The sequence below is a fragment of the Ictidomys tridecemlineatus genome, chromosome 4 (assembly GCF_052094955.1).
Source record: "Ictidomys tridecemlineatus isolate mIctTri1 chromosome 4, mIctTri1.hap1, whole genome shotgun sequence".
In the NCBI taxonomy this organism is placed as follows: Eukaryota; Metazoa; Chordata; class Mammalia; order Rodentia; family Sciuridae; genus Ictidomys; species Ictidomys tridecemlineatus.
The window spans coordinates 12,777,291-12,791,645 of NC_135480.1; the positions used below are offsets into that span (position 1 = coordinate 12,777,291).

Consider the following 14,355-nt stretch of genomic DNA (forward strand, 5'->3'; position numbering starts at 1 on the left):
TTCTGATCAAGCTGCAAACCTTTATTGTTCACACAGGGGTATTTATATGCTGGGGATGGGGAAGCTCTCTAATCAGCAATTGCTGGGTGGGTATTCATATGCTGGGGATGGGGAAGGTTTCTGCAATTGCTGGATGTGGGTGGTAAAACTGCCAGCTGCAAGATGTCTGATGATCCTGATAACGGCAGGATGTTCCAGGGAGATAGGTAGCTGCAGGATGCCTTCCGGGCAGGATGTCTCCCAGGGGGCTGTCAGGCTAATCTTTGAAGGAGAATGTCCTTCTAGTCCCAGACAGGTCAGAACAAAAGTGACTTTCATCCAAACAAGAATGGACCTGGTTTATTTCAAGGTAACATCAAGGACCAAGGATGTCAGGCACCTCCTTGGCTCCGATGATAGCAGGGTCCAGTCATAAGTTTCACATATCATGATAAAGTTTTTGTTGATTTGCAGTATTCTGGAAAACTATGAGGCAAAACAGACCAGGGTTACTCAGGGGCAATGATAGCAGTTATGACGCTAGATGGCTGCAGTATGGTTCAGCTAGATCTCTACACCGCAATTTTTTTTTTAATTTTAAGAGAAATAATTGAACACAATTTTTTTTCTATATTTTTATTGGTGAATTATAATTATACCTAACGGTGGAATTCATTGTTACAAATTTATACATGCACATGATATTATAATGAAATTTAGCCAACATAATTTCCCCCTAGTCCCTTTCCCCTACTCTACTAATCTCCCTTCAATTTTCATGAGATCCCCCCAACACATACATTTCTTTTGCTTTTTCCCTTCTAGCTTCCAGATAGGAGAGGAAACATATGACCCCTTGGCCTTCCAAGTTTGACTAATTTCATTTAACCTAATGTTCTTAAGTTCCACCCATTTCCCTGCAAATGACATCATTTCATTTTTCTTTATGGCTGAATAAAACACCATTTTGAACATATACCAGAATTTCTTTTTTTTTTTTAAAGAGAGAGAGAGAGAGAGAGAGAGAGAGAGAGAGAGAGAATGAATTTTTCAAAGTTTATTTTTCAGTTCTCGGCGGACACAACATCTTTGTTTGTATGTGGTGCTGAGGATCGAACCCGGGCCACACGCATGCCAGGCGAGCGCGCTACCACTTGAGCCACATCCCCAGCCCATACCATAATTTCTTTAACCATTCATCCATTGGTGGACACCTAGGCTGGTTCCATAGTTTAGTGATTGTAAATTGTGCTGCTTTAAACTTGGGTATGCATGAATGGCTATAGTATGTTGACTTTAATTCATTAAGATAAGAACACAAACATTCTTTAAAGAAAAATTTTAAAAGAGTTATCTATGCTTGTACATTGAACAACAACAAAAAATACCTCTTAACAATTCACCCCAAAGTTTGGAAACTGGCATCTTACATGTAGATGTGTGCCAAGTCTTTGTCTCCAGTTATTATCTGAGTTCTAGGACAGATTTAATTCTTGACTCTGATAATTATGCCTGAAGGCCACACACTGTCATCTGAGAATTATTACATCATGCCCACATATATGTCCCTAAAGTTCCTTACTTCATGTAATAAGGCCCAGGGTAATGAATCTGGGAGATGGTAATTACTACACTTATGCCTTGGTCTCTTGACAAATCTCTTGCTCCAATGTCAACATTTGAAACTCCAGCTCCATTTCTGGTTTGTGTCCAAGTTTTGAAGCTAACTATTTCTTTTGTTTCTTAAAAAAAATACCCATGGCCTTTCATTTTCCCTTAATCAGCTCCATTCATTAAGATGAAACAGGCAATGCATACCTCCAGAGAACACATCCCTTTGAACACTGAAGTAACCTCAATTCACAGACGTAGAGTAGTTTGCATATACAAAGCTTGTCCAAGAATGTTATTACCTCTATCTTTTTAATAGCACCCCCATGAAGCTGAAATTATAAAACACATTTGATAGATTGAAAAACTGGCACATCAACATGGTTAAAAGATTAGTCCAGTGCCATACACCCAGCAACACAAGGAGGTAGAAACTAACCTTAAATGTTCTTAAGTCCAGCTCACACTGAAGGAAACAAACAAGTTCCCAAAGTAATCTGTTTTTGTACATTAAATGATTGGAAATATGAAATCCTATGTTCTAATCTTCCATCTGCTTTAATGAAAACTCAGATCCTATCTTTTTTTACATTGTTTCTAATTATTTATACATGATAGCAGAATGAACTTTGACGTATCATACATAAATGGAGTAGAATTTCTCATTCTTCTGGTTGTATATGATGTAGAATCACACTGGTCATGAAGTCATATATGTACATAGTGTAACAATGTCTTATTCATTCTACTATCCTTCCTACCTCTATACCCCTGCTCCTCCCTTCACTCCCCTCTACCTAAAGTAACTCTATTCTTCCCTAGCCCCACCCTTGCTTATTGTGAATTAGCATCCATATATCAAAGAAAACATTCGGCCTTTGGCTTCTTGGGATTGGCTTGTTTAGCTTAGCATGATAGTCTCCAGCTCCATTCATTTACGGGCAAATGCCTTCATTTCATTCTTCTTTAAGGCTGAGTAATACTCCGTTGCGTATATATCACATTTTCTTTATCTATTCATCTGCTGAAAGACACCATAGTTTAGTTATTGAGATGAGCTGCTATAAACATTGATGTGTCTGCGTCACTGTAGTATGCTGATTTTATGTCCTTTGTATAAAACCAAGGAGTGGGATAGTTGGGTCAAATAGAGGTCCCATTCCAAGTTTTCTAAGGAATTGCCATACTGCTTTCCATAATAATTGCATCAATTTGCAGTCCCACCAGCAATGTATGAGTGAACCTTCTCAGCATCCTCACCAACATTTATTGTTGCTTATATTCTTGATAATTGCCATTCTGACTGGAGTGAGATGAAATCTTAGTTTTGATTTGCATTTCTCTAATTGCTGTAGATGTTGAACATTTTTTCATATATTTGTTGACCATTTGTATTTCTTCTTCTGTGAAGAAATTCCAAATGAATTTCATGATTGCTTTTTCTAGTTCTATAAAGAATGTCATTGAGATTTTAATAGGAATTGCATTAAATCTGTATAATGCTTTTTGTAATATGGCCATTTTGACAATATTAAATATGCCTACCAAAGAGCATAGGAGATCTTTCCAACTTTTAAGGTCTTCATCAATTTCTTCCTTTAGTGTTCTGTAGTTTTCATGATAGTCTTTCACTTTTCCGTTAGATTGATTCCCAAAGTATTTTTTTAGGCTATTGTGAATGGGGTCGTTTTCCTAATTTCTCTTTCAGTAGACTCATCATTGATGTATTGAAATGCATTTGATTTATGGGTGTTAATTTTATCTCCTACTACTTTACTGAATTCATGTATTCATTCTAGAAGTTTTTTGGTGGAAATTTTTTACATCTAAATATAGCACCATGTCATCAGCAAATAGTGATAATCTGATTCTTCTTTTCCTACTCAGATCTCTTTAACTTCTTTCTCCTGTCTAGTTGCTCTGGCTAGAGTTTCAAGGACAATGTTGAATAGAAATGGTGAAAGGGGGCAACTTTGTCTTGTTCCAGTTTTTAGAGGGAATGCTTTCAATTTTTCTCCACTTAGCATGATATTTGGCATATATAGCTTTTACAATGTGTTGAGGTATGTTCCTACCATCCCTGGTTTTTCTAGTGTTTTGAATATGAAGGAGTGCTGTATTTTGTCAAATGTTTTTTCTACAACTATTAAGATGATCAGATCCCATATCTTAATTGGTCCATCTCCTTTATAGATCTGAACCCAGAGTATGACTATCAACCCAGGGAGACAGTAAAGAGATCAACCTTGTGTAGGGGAACTCTGAGAAAGTCACAAGTCTAGTTTTGTTGACACCAGACCCGAAACCCAAGCAAAGCCATCAGCCCTGTGCTCTTTTCAAATGACCATATGAAACTAACTGTTAAGTCCACTTTCCACAGCCTGCTGTCTGGACCTTGCCACTGTGGTTGTCAGTGCTCAGGTTCTACATAGGGATTTGGTCTCAGAAATCCTATCTTAAAATTGTATAGAAAGATTTTATTCATAAATGTTTTCACATGTGTTTGATCCTCAAAATAAAAATGATGGTAAGTGGTATTATTTCAGCCTCATTTGGCAACTCTGAAGTACAGCCACATTCTGCTATACTGTATTTTTAACATACTTGCTGTTACATGGTCTCCTCTTTCATTTTAATTTATGTTCATTTCCTACATCATTACAAGCTTATTGTTGATATAATTTTCCATAACTGATTAAGACTCTACATGTTCTTAAGAAGTTGTTCGAGGAGTTGTGACAATACTTTTTAAAATTTTTCTCTTAGAGATAGATCCTTACATAGTGGAATCTAACTAAAAAGAGTTAAGTAGGAGTATAAATGAAAAAAAGGCAGCCAAGAGTTAACAACTGCCAAAGGTTGAAGTTGAATGCTGGATGCATACAGTTCATTTTCCTTGCTACTCAGGTATTTTGATATCATCTAAGATAAAAAATTTTTGAAAAAGACAAACATTCCATCATTTAACTGCAAAAATGTATCACAGATTTAGCATGTTGTGCTCCATTCTTGACCCTCTACCTCCGCCATGTAAACCTGCCAAGTATATTGGCCACCTTCATTGGTTTAGGCCTTGGTCAAGATTCTCTCTGAGCAATGGAATGTCAGCTGACTGACAAAAAGTTCATATTATGATTGAAAATTCAGTTTTTCCACTACTTACATTTATACCTCAAAGAATTAGACAAAGAACAAACTAAGACTAAGCCCAAAGATTGAAGAAGAAGGAAAATAACAATGATCAGACCTGAAATAAATGAAATAGAGATTAGAAAAACAATTGATAAGATCAACAAAACTAAGAGTTGGTGTTCTGAAGATATGAAAACAACTGACAGACCTTTAGCTATAGTAACAAAGAAAAATAGAGATGACTCAAAATCACAAATGAAGAGGGCACATCACAACTCATACAACAGGAATAAAAAGGATCACAAGAGGTCTGGGGTTGTGGCTCAGTGGTAAAGCGCTTGCCTCGAATGTGTGAGGCACTAGGTTCAATTCTCAGCACCATATATCAATAAAAAATCAAGGTCCATCAATAACTAAAATGAGTCAATAAATAAAATTTTTAAAAAATAAAAAAGGATCACAAGAGACTACTATGAAGTGTTATATACCTCAAACTGGATAACCTAGGAGAAATGGATCAATTCCTAGAAACATAATCTACCAAGAATGAATCATGAGAAAGTAGAAAATATGAATGGGCTTATAACTGTAAGTAGATTGAGCCAGTCATCAATCTCCCAACTAAAAAGGGTCCCAGACCAGATGGTTTATTGCTAAATTCTCCCAATCATTTAAGGGAATAGCAATTCTTCTCAAACTCTTAAAAAAAATGAACACTTTCCAAAACATTTTGCCATGTGCCAAGACTAACCTGATGCTAAAACTAGACAAGGACCTGACCAGGAGAGAATGGTACAGGACAATACTCCAGATGAATATAGACAGAAAACTGTTATTTTTAAAAAGTCAAAAAAAAAATTTAAATGGTCTGTTGTTTTTTTTTAGGACATAGGAAAATGTGTATTCTAGTTGGCAGGTGTAATTTACAGAATCATGAAGAAAATGCACTGCAGCCATCATAAAAATATATAATTGATAGCAAGTGATGAACACAATAAAGAATATGATGTGCTGGGTGCAGTGGCACATACCTGTAATCCCAGCAGCGCAGGAGGCTGAGGCAGGAAAATCACAAGTTCAAAGCCAGCCTCAGCAACAGCAGGGCGCTAAGAAACTCAGTGAGACCTTGTCTCTAAATAAAATACCAAATAGGGCTGGGGATGTGGCTCAGTGGTGGAGTGCCCCTGAGTTTAACCCCGCTACCCACTACCCAAAGAATTTAATGTTAATGTAAACTCAGTGTATGAGGAATGCATACCCTTAGTTCTCTATACTGTAGTATGAGGACCCTGTTGAAATAAGGAAATATATTTATAGCCATAATTTACTATACACATTTTCAAATACTATTGCTCTCTCAGAATTTTTAGTTCTCATTTTTAACTTTGCTGATGTCAATCACTGAGGCACCATATGGCTTTTCTAATTCAATATTTACTAAAAAACTTGCCACACATAATGTCACATGCCTATTATCCCAGTAACTTGGGAGGATTAGGCAGGAGGATCCCAAGTTTTAGAGCAAGCTGGGTAACTTGGCAAGTCCCTGTCTCAAGACAAAAAAATTAAAAGAACAAGAGATGTGGCTCAATGATACAGCACTTTCCTAGCATGTATTGAGGTCCTGAGTTCAAACCCTAGCATTAAAAATGTAAAAAACAAAAAAAAAACTTAAAGCCTGCAATGGCATAAGAAAGATGATAGTGAAAACTAGTGATGATGCCTATAGAAATTGAGATATTAGAACTAGTAAGCACTGAAATGCTCATAAAATTATTTTTCATAAAAGATGCATAAATATTTATAACAAATTTATATTGTTTGTTAGCTTTCAGTTAATATTATGATTGAACATTCAATTTTTCCATTACTTACATTCAAAATTTGATCAGTATATTTGACACAAAAAGAATTCATGGTTGCTCTAATTGTTTTTGAGAAATAATTTGTTAAATTTAATTTTTAACTTGACAAAGAAGCAAATTCAAAGATGCGTTAGGAGTCAGCTGACCTTGGAAATACTCATTCTATAGGATATACATGGAATGAAAAAGACAATCGTAGAAAAATGTTATTCTATAACTCAGCACCAATAACAAGAAGCAAAATTATTCAAGCCACAAAAATACAGACTAATGGGAGTTTAATGTGACAGAAAAAAAGAATTCCAAGTAAAAAATGTGGATTTTAGCTGGCACTGAAGCACTTGGATGCTGAGCATGTGCTTAGCCTGGGTGGACTTCCACTGACTGATGGGCAAAACAGAAATGATAATTTCAACCTCACAAGACTGCTGTGAAGATGTAACACACTTTGCCCAATGGGGATAATCAGATGTATCAAAGTACATTGTGGTTAAAAGATACCTGAAAATAGAAAAAATGATCATCAGGGATATTACACATGATTATATCAGAATAAGAACACATAGGGCCATGAGTACAGTTCTTTTAAGAAATCAATTATAGTAACAGCTAGACTTTAATGAACACTTACCAACATCAGACACAGTACAACTCATTTAATGATCATTATCTCACTTAATACGCACAACTTTACAGGATAGTTGTTAATAATATTTACATTATGAAGATAAGGAAACCAGAGCTCATAGAGATTAAGTTTGCCAATGTCACACAGCTGGTAAGTAGTGGAGCCACATGACAGTCCCAGGTCTGTTGGTTCCCAGTATTCAAGTTTTTAACCCTACACACATTATGGCCAATTTATGAACCCAAAGACAATCAGTGCAACTGTGTTTTCAGGGACCACAGCTTGTCACTGGTCAGCAAATAAAATTCAGCTTTAATTATGAGCATACCCGAGGTCCTTACAGATCAAGCCACGTCTCACCAATGAAATTTTGATTTGACTCAGTATTATTTTAGAGTCTGTGTGTGATGCTGAGGACCAAGTTGAACATCTTGCATATGCTACACAGTGCTTCACCACACCCCTCCTACATCAGGAGTATTTTAGAGTAGTTCCAACCCCATAGAAACCTTGTAGACCCTGGGGATTAGCTAGGAGTTCTGGTGTAGGTCTGTGTCCTGTCCTCTAGATCACTCAGGTCATTCTTACACACACACACACACACACACACACACACACACACACACACAAGACCTTCAACTGGGGAAGGATTTGCTGCTTGGTCCTGAGTTCACCAAGAATGTCACTGATGAGACCAGTGGCAGAGCACTTGTCTCCATGCGCTAGATTTAATCCTCAGCACCACATAAAAGTAAATAAACAAAATAAAGATATTGTGTCCATATATAACTAAAAAAATATTTTTTAAAAAAATGAAGGCTTCAAAAATGAAGCCAAGAATTGTGCTAGCCTCTTCCACCTCTGAATAGCTGTGAGATAATGGCTCAATTACACTCTCTGTACTTTGGTCATGAATGGAGACATTCTTTTTTTTTTCTTTCTTTCTTTTTTTTTAAGGGAAATTAAAGAGAAAGGAATTACTAATAGCTGAAAGCAAAGGCTTTATGGAAAGAGGCTATGACTCCAATTGAAACTTTTTTTTTTAAGAGAGAGGGAGAATTTTTAATATTTATTTTTTAGTTCTCGACGGACACAACATCTTCGTTGGTATGTGGTGCTGAGGATCGAACCCAGGCCGCACGCATGCCAGGTGAGCGCGCTACCGCTTGAGCCACATCCCCAGCCCTGGAGACATTCTTATCTATCTTTGTTACTTGCGGAAATCTTTGGAAAATTAAATGAGTAATGATCATCAGCGCATTGCAGAAACATGAAATGCCTACCACAACTTGTCCTTGAGCTGCTGGGCATCTGGTCTCTCTCCACGGCTTATACTCAGGTCATCTATTCCACCTAATGAAATCCTTTCCTTGTTTTTAAAGAGACTTGGTCATTTACTTATTCATTTGACAAACATTTATTCATTATCACACTAGAAGATCAGAAGATAATTATCTTCATCCTATCCTGCAAAAGATTATACATCTTTGAGAAATAAAGATATAAAGCAAATTACCATAAAATTTAATGTTTAGCCAGGTACACAGGCACATGCCTATAATCCCAGCAACTAGGGAGGCTGAAGGTAGAGGATCACAAGTTCAAAGCCAGCCTCAGCAACCTAGTGTTGTTTTTCAAAACAAAAAATAAAAAGGGCTGCGGATGTAGCTCAGTGAGTGCCTCTAAGTTCAACCCCCAGTACCAAATAATAAATAAATAAATAAAGTTTGTTTTAGAAGGCTGCACAGGATATTCTACTTGATGCTCTATTGTATAAAATACTGAGAAATGATATTGGCCATGTTATATTGTATCGTGTGCATGTATGAATATGTAATATGAATCCTACCATTATGTATAAATATAATGTGCCAATTAAGATAGGGAAAAAAACTAAAACTAAATGAAACTTTAAAAATAAATAATAAAATTATCATAAAACTAAATGTTTTACAAAGTTGTACAGGCTACTGTACTTGATATTCCAACATATATTCACTTTCTAATTATGATCATCAGCACATCACAAAAGCATGAAATGGCCTGTAACAATTTGTCCTTGAGCTGCTGGGCATCTGGTCTCTCTGTGGCTTATACTCAGGTCATCATGAATAGAACTATCAACTGTCCAAATGCAAATGTTGCTATGTGTACATTGCTGCTTTGTATATAATTACTATACATTTTTTGACTGTTAGAAGCATAACAGTTTATAAGAGGTACAGGAATATCGTGGCCAGTGTACTATAAGACTCAGAGTTGACTAGAGCACAACCAGCAATGGATCATTTTTTTTTTTGTTTTTTAAAGAGAGAGTGAGGGGGGGAGAGAGAGAGAGAAAGAGAGAGAGAATTTTTAATATTTATTTTTTTTTTAGTTCTCGGTGGACACAACATCTTTGTTGGTATGTGGTGCTGAGGATCGAACCCGGGCCGCACTGCACGCCAGGCGAGCATGCTACCGCTTGAGCCACATCCCCAGCCCAGCAATGGATCATTATGCTTAGGGCTGCTGAACTGCAACTGCTGCCCTCTTTCTCTCTCTAGGAAGAAACCTCTCCAAAACACATACACAAACACACACAGCACCCTTATACAAGACAATATGCAATATGACCCCAGTGTATATTATGGGTCATGGAAGCAAGACCTCTATGATTTAACACTTGAAGCCCAGTAGATTATTTCTGGAAAATTTATAAATTCAGAATCTCAGGGCTTATTATCTCAGCTCATTCTTACAAAAACAAAAATAAAGTCAAGTCCTAAGTTTAAATGCCACTCAGGGCCAGGCATAGTGGCCCACACCTGAAATCCCAGTGACTTGGGAGGCTGAGATAGGAGGATTGCAAGTACAAGGCCAGTGTCAGAAAATTACCAAGACTCTAAGCAACTTAGGGAGACTGTATCTCAAAATAAAAAAAAAGAAAAGGGCTGGGGGTGTAATTCAGTGACAAAGCATCTCTGGGTTCAATCCCCAGTACCCCCCTCCCCCACAAAATGCCTTATAGGGCAAATTAACTTGGCTCCTTTTCCTGGTGATAGACCTTCTAGTTCCCTTCAGCCAAATCTCTTGAAAATGTGAAGTGACAAACACCAGCAAGAGTGGCCTGCATAGCACAAATAAACTCATCTTAGAATTATTAAAACCACAGGTGAGAAAACTTCACGCTCCACAGTACTCTTTCCTCAAGTATCTGCTCTTTTTTGTCGTAGAAAACCCAGTGTGCCCCTCTTATGGGGGGAGAAAACCAAACTGGAGGGATCCAGTTCCATTTGCCCCCATTGTGGAGGTGCAGGGGTTTGTTTTTGTGGTTTCCCTGCTAATACATACGGACCATCTCTCAGGTAACGCCAAGGTCTCTCTTGCTGTCCCGGCTGCATGTTTGCTCCACGTTCCTATGTAATTCTTTCTGGGCAACCTGACAGTTCTGGAGATCTTTTAGTCTTTCCCTGTTGTCTCTCTGGCTTTGTTCAATCCCCGGATCATGGACAGAGTACTCACTCTTTCACTTTCGGGGATGGGTCCTAAACGTAGACACACCTTCCAACTGGCCTTTTAGGAACATCTTGGAACATCACATTGGGGAGAAAGTTAGCAACCGTAGGTCCATAGGGGAGTGCTGTGCCTGAACAGCCCACCTAAGTCCCAGCTGATGGCTAACACCAACTGCCAGACAGTGAAACTTCAGATGATTCACGATTCCAAACACCAAATAACCCTCAGCCTCCAAGCAGTACTCACTGATGACACTGAAGAGGAGATGAGTTGTTGTTCCCATGGCACCAAAAGACTAAGTTGCAGATTCTTTAGTGAAATAAATCATCATGGTTGGTTTTATTCAGCAAACCCAGGATGGTTTGTTGTACATAGTGGATAGCTGTAACACCCTCAAATTCAAACATCAAAATTCTGGGTTGTAATTTACATTATAGGTATGCTAATTTAATTAACAGGGATAAACAAAAGAAAACCTTAATAGCCAAAATTTTCCTATCTTAAATGTCAGCTACTAGATGAAGGAAACAACAGTGTTTAAGAGTTCATTCTTAAATATCCTTGTAGTTTCCACCCGCCTTCTGTGTTAACAGAACGCCTCAGGACTTTTTAACAGTGTTCAGTAATTTTGACAAGTTTGGCAAGGGTTGTCCTAAACACGAGATACAGCTAAGGTTCTGCACAGGAGTCCCAGGGAGGGGTCTGAATTTTTGCTTAATCTAAAGCTAAACTATCCTCTCCTACTTAGGTGAGTACAGGAGTCCAACCAATGCCATAGAAAACATTCCAGTAATCTTTAGACCAAGGGAGCCAACAGAAATAGGCAGCAGGGGCTGTTTAGGACTCCCTTACTCCTGCCTCTTAGTTTCCCAGTTCTCACTCTACCCCATTTGCTAGGCAGCCACTGCTGTTAATTGATGGGCAAGCATAGATTTTATAGAGGACGCTGCCACTCAAACTATTGTGGTAATTCTACAGAATACACACACCAAAAAACAAATAAATAAACAAACAAACAAAAAAAAAATCAAAGTAAGGAGATGCTGAAGGTTACCTGAAGAGGGCCTGAACCAACAAGGTATAGTGAATGAAATGGTATTGCCTATGAACAGGTAGGTAGAATTGTGCTTTTATTTTGCCATTTCAGTTCCATATATTGGCTTATCATTACAAGAACTCAAAAATGTTTGAACAATTACTATTAAGAGTAAAAGGGCTGGGGATGTGGCTCAAGCGGTAGCGCACTCGCCTGGCATGCGTGTGGCCCGGGTTCGATCCTCAGCACCATATACAAATAAAGATGTTGTGTCCGCCGAAAACTAAAAAATAAATATTGAAAAATTCTCTCTCTCTTAAAAAAAATAAAATAGTATTTCTTTCTTACCTTTCTAAAAAAAAAAAAAAAGTAAAAGTAGATGTTGTGATGAGAATAAAATGTTGAATAAGAAATATACTTATTCTCACTGAGAGGGGTCCAGGGAGGAGTGAAGTATCATGCTTTCCTAGGATTTGTACAAATAATACGGGGATTAGTTCTTATACCCCTATCCTTGCCATGTACTTCCCAAAATCAGAGGAAATAATGGAAGCAATGGTATGAAAAGCTCTCCTTTCTTGACAGTTGACTAACTGAAAAATGTACAAGTGGCTTTTTGTTTTTATTTTCCAATGTCATTATTTACCCAGAAAACCATCCCATATTCCTTACCTCTAAATGGCAGTCAAGAAGATACTTACATAGGAGATGGCCCTACAATCGTTTCTTACTGTCAAGACCTAAGTTGCCACCTTTGTGGATCCAAGAGAAGAGGCCAGGGCCTATATATTTTTCTCATTCACATTGTTGCTCTCCATAGTTTATTTAGTGAGATCTCTATTTTTCATCTTTAGTACATAAAGAAATACTTAAACTTTAAAACATTTTCTCACTTTACCAGCAAAAATCTTTTTTTTTTTTTTAAATCTAGGGGTGCTCTACCACTGATATACCTCCCCATTGCTTTTTATTTTGAGACAGGGTCTAAGTTGCTGAGATTGGCTTTGAACTTGAGATCCTCTTGCCTTAGCCTCCAGAGCAGGCCCAAGCATGCTCCACCATGCTGGGCCTCAATCTCCTTAAAGATCAAACCCAGAGGAGACATAGCATCTTCTCTCCCATAATCCTTTCGTCAAAGCATTCAGTCTAGTCCAGATTTCAGTAAAGGGTCAATTACATTTCATCTCTGGATAAGACAATTGTCAAAGAATTTGTAGCCATATTTAATTTACCACATTTTCTTGTAAATATTTTCATTATATGGATTATTAGCTTTTTCCTAAGATTTGTTGCCATTACTTTCTAGATTTAACTTTTTTGACTACATAAAAAATTACCCTTGGGCTAGGGTTGTGGCTCAGCAATAGAGCACTCGCCTAGCATGTGCAGAGGTCCTGGGTTCGATCCTTAGCACTATATAAAAGTAAATTTAAAAAATAAAGATGTTGTGTCCAACTATAACTAAAAAATATTTTTTAAAATTACCCTATGTGCAATCCACAGCTTTTTCTCCCTCTAATTCCTAAGGCACTCATGGACAACGGGATTCTTCAAAGTGCAGTCCCAGAACTAGCAACATCAACTTCAGCATCACCTATTATATGTTATAAATGCAAATTCTCAGGCCCAACTTCAGACTTACTGAATCAGAAACTTGGAATGAGGCCTATATTTCAAAACTCCCTTGGTGATTTTGATAGATACTAAAATTTTGAAATTACCTATAGAGATGTTACTTGATGAAAACATCATTTGAAACTAAGTCTCACAAGAAAGTAAATTTTGGTCAGGCACAGTGATCTATGCCTACGGGCTAAGAAAGGACTGCAACTTTGAGGTCTTACATGGTAATTTAGCAAGACCCTTTCTCAAAATAAAAAGGCATGCTGGGTGTGGTGATCATGCCTGGAATTTCAGCCACTGGGAGGCTGACACAGGATAATCACAAATCAGAGGCTGGCCTCAGCAATTTTGCAAGTCCCTAAGCAACTTAGCCAAATCCTATCTCAAAACAAAGGAGGAGGAATGTAGCTCAGTGTTAAACTGCTCCTGAGTTCAATATCTGGTACCAGAAAATTTAAAATACAAGAAAATAAATAAATAGGGCTGACAATGTAGTTCAGTGATAGAGTACCCTTGGGTTCAAATCCCAGTACTTAAAGAAAAGAAAAAAAAAGTAGATTTTGTGGTATGTGTTTTTTCCAACTTTAAAAAAATGTAAAGTTTTTAAATACAACAAATAGATTATTTACAACACCTAGAGAAAGCACAGATAACACCAAAGCAAGCTAGTGTGGCATAGTGACTTTCATTATTTGATGTTCTTTCTTGGCTTAAAAAATATCTCCTTCATGTACTTGACCTGCAGGAGTCTTCTCTTCTTCCACCTACAATCTCCCCAGAGGTGTCTAAAGAATCACCTGTAAAAAGACTTTGTACTCTACCTTAAAATAGGGCCTACTATATAGCTCAAAAAAATACATTATTCTCTCAGAGGGACTCAATCTCCCTCACACAAGTGTTGCATGAGAAAAAAAATGTGAAATTTTGTTAACCCTGATATCAATTTCTGTTCATTCAATGGCTTCTCTGCATTCTTTCTTTCC

At 37.4% G+C, this 14,355-nt stretch overlaps 1 long non-coding RNA gene across 1 annotated transcript in view; it reads right to left on the reverse strand.

Moving 5' to 3' along the window:
• LOC144377021 (uncharacterized) overlaps positions 1-14,355 on the reverse strand; it is an 18,313-nt gene continuing 3,958 nt past the window's right edge. Inside the window, exon 2 of the long non-coding RNA XR_013437552.1 lies at positions 1-465. This is a non-coding gene — a long non-coding RNA (uncharacterized LOC144377021). The remainder of the gene's footprint in view (positions 466-14,355) is intronic.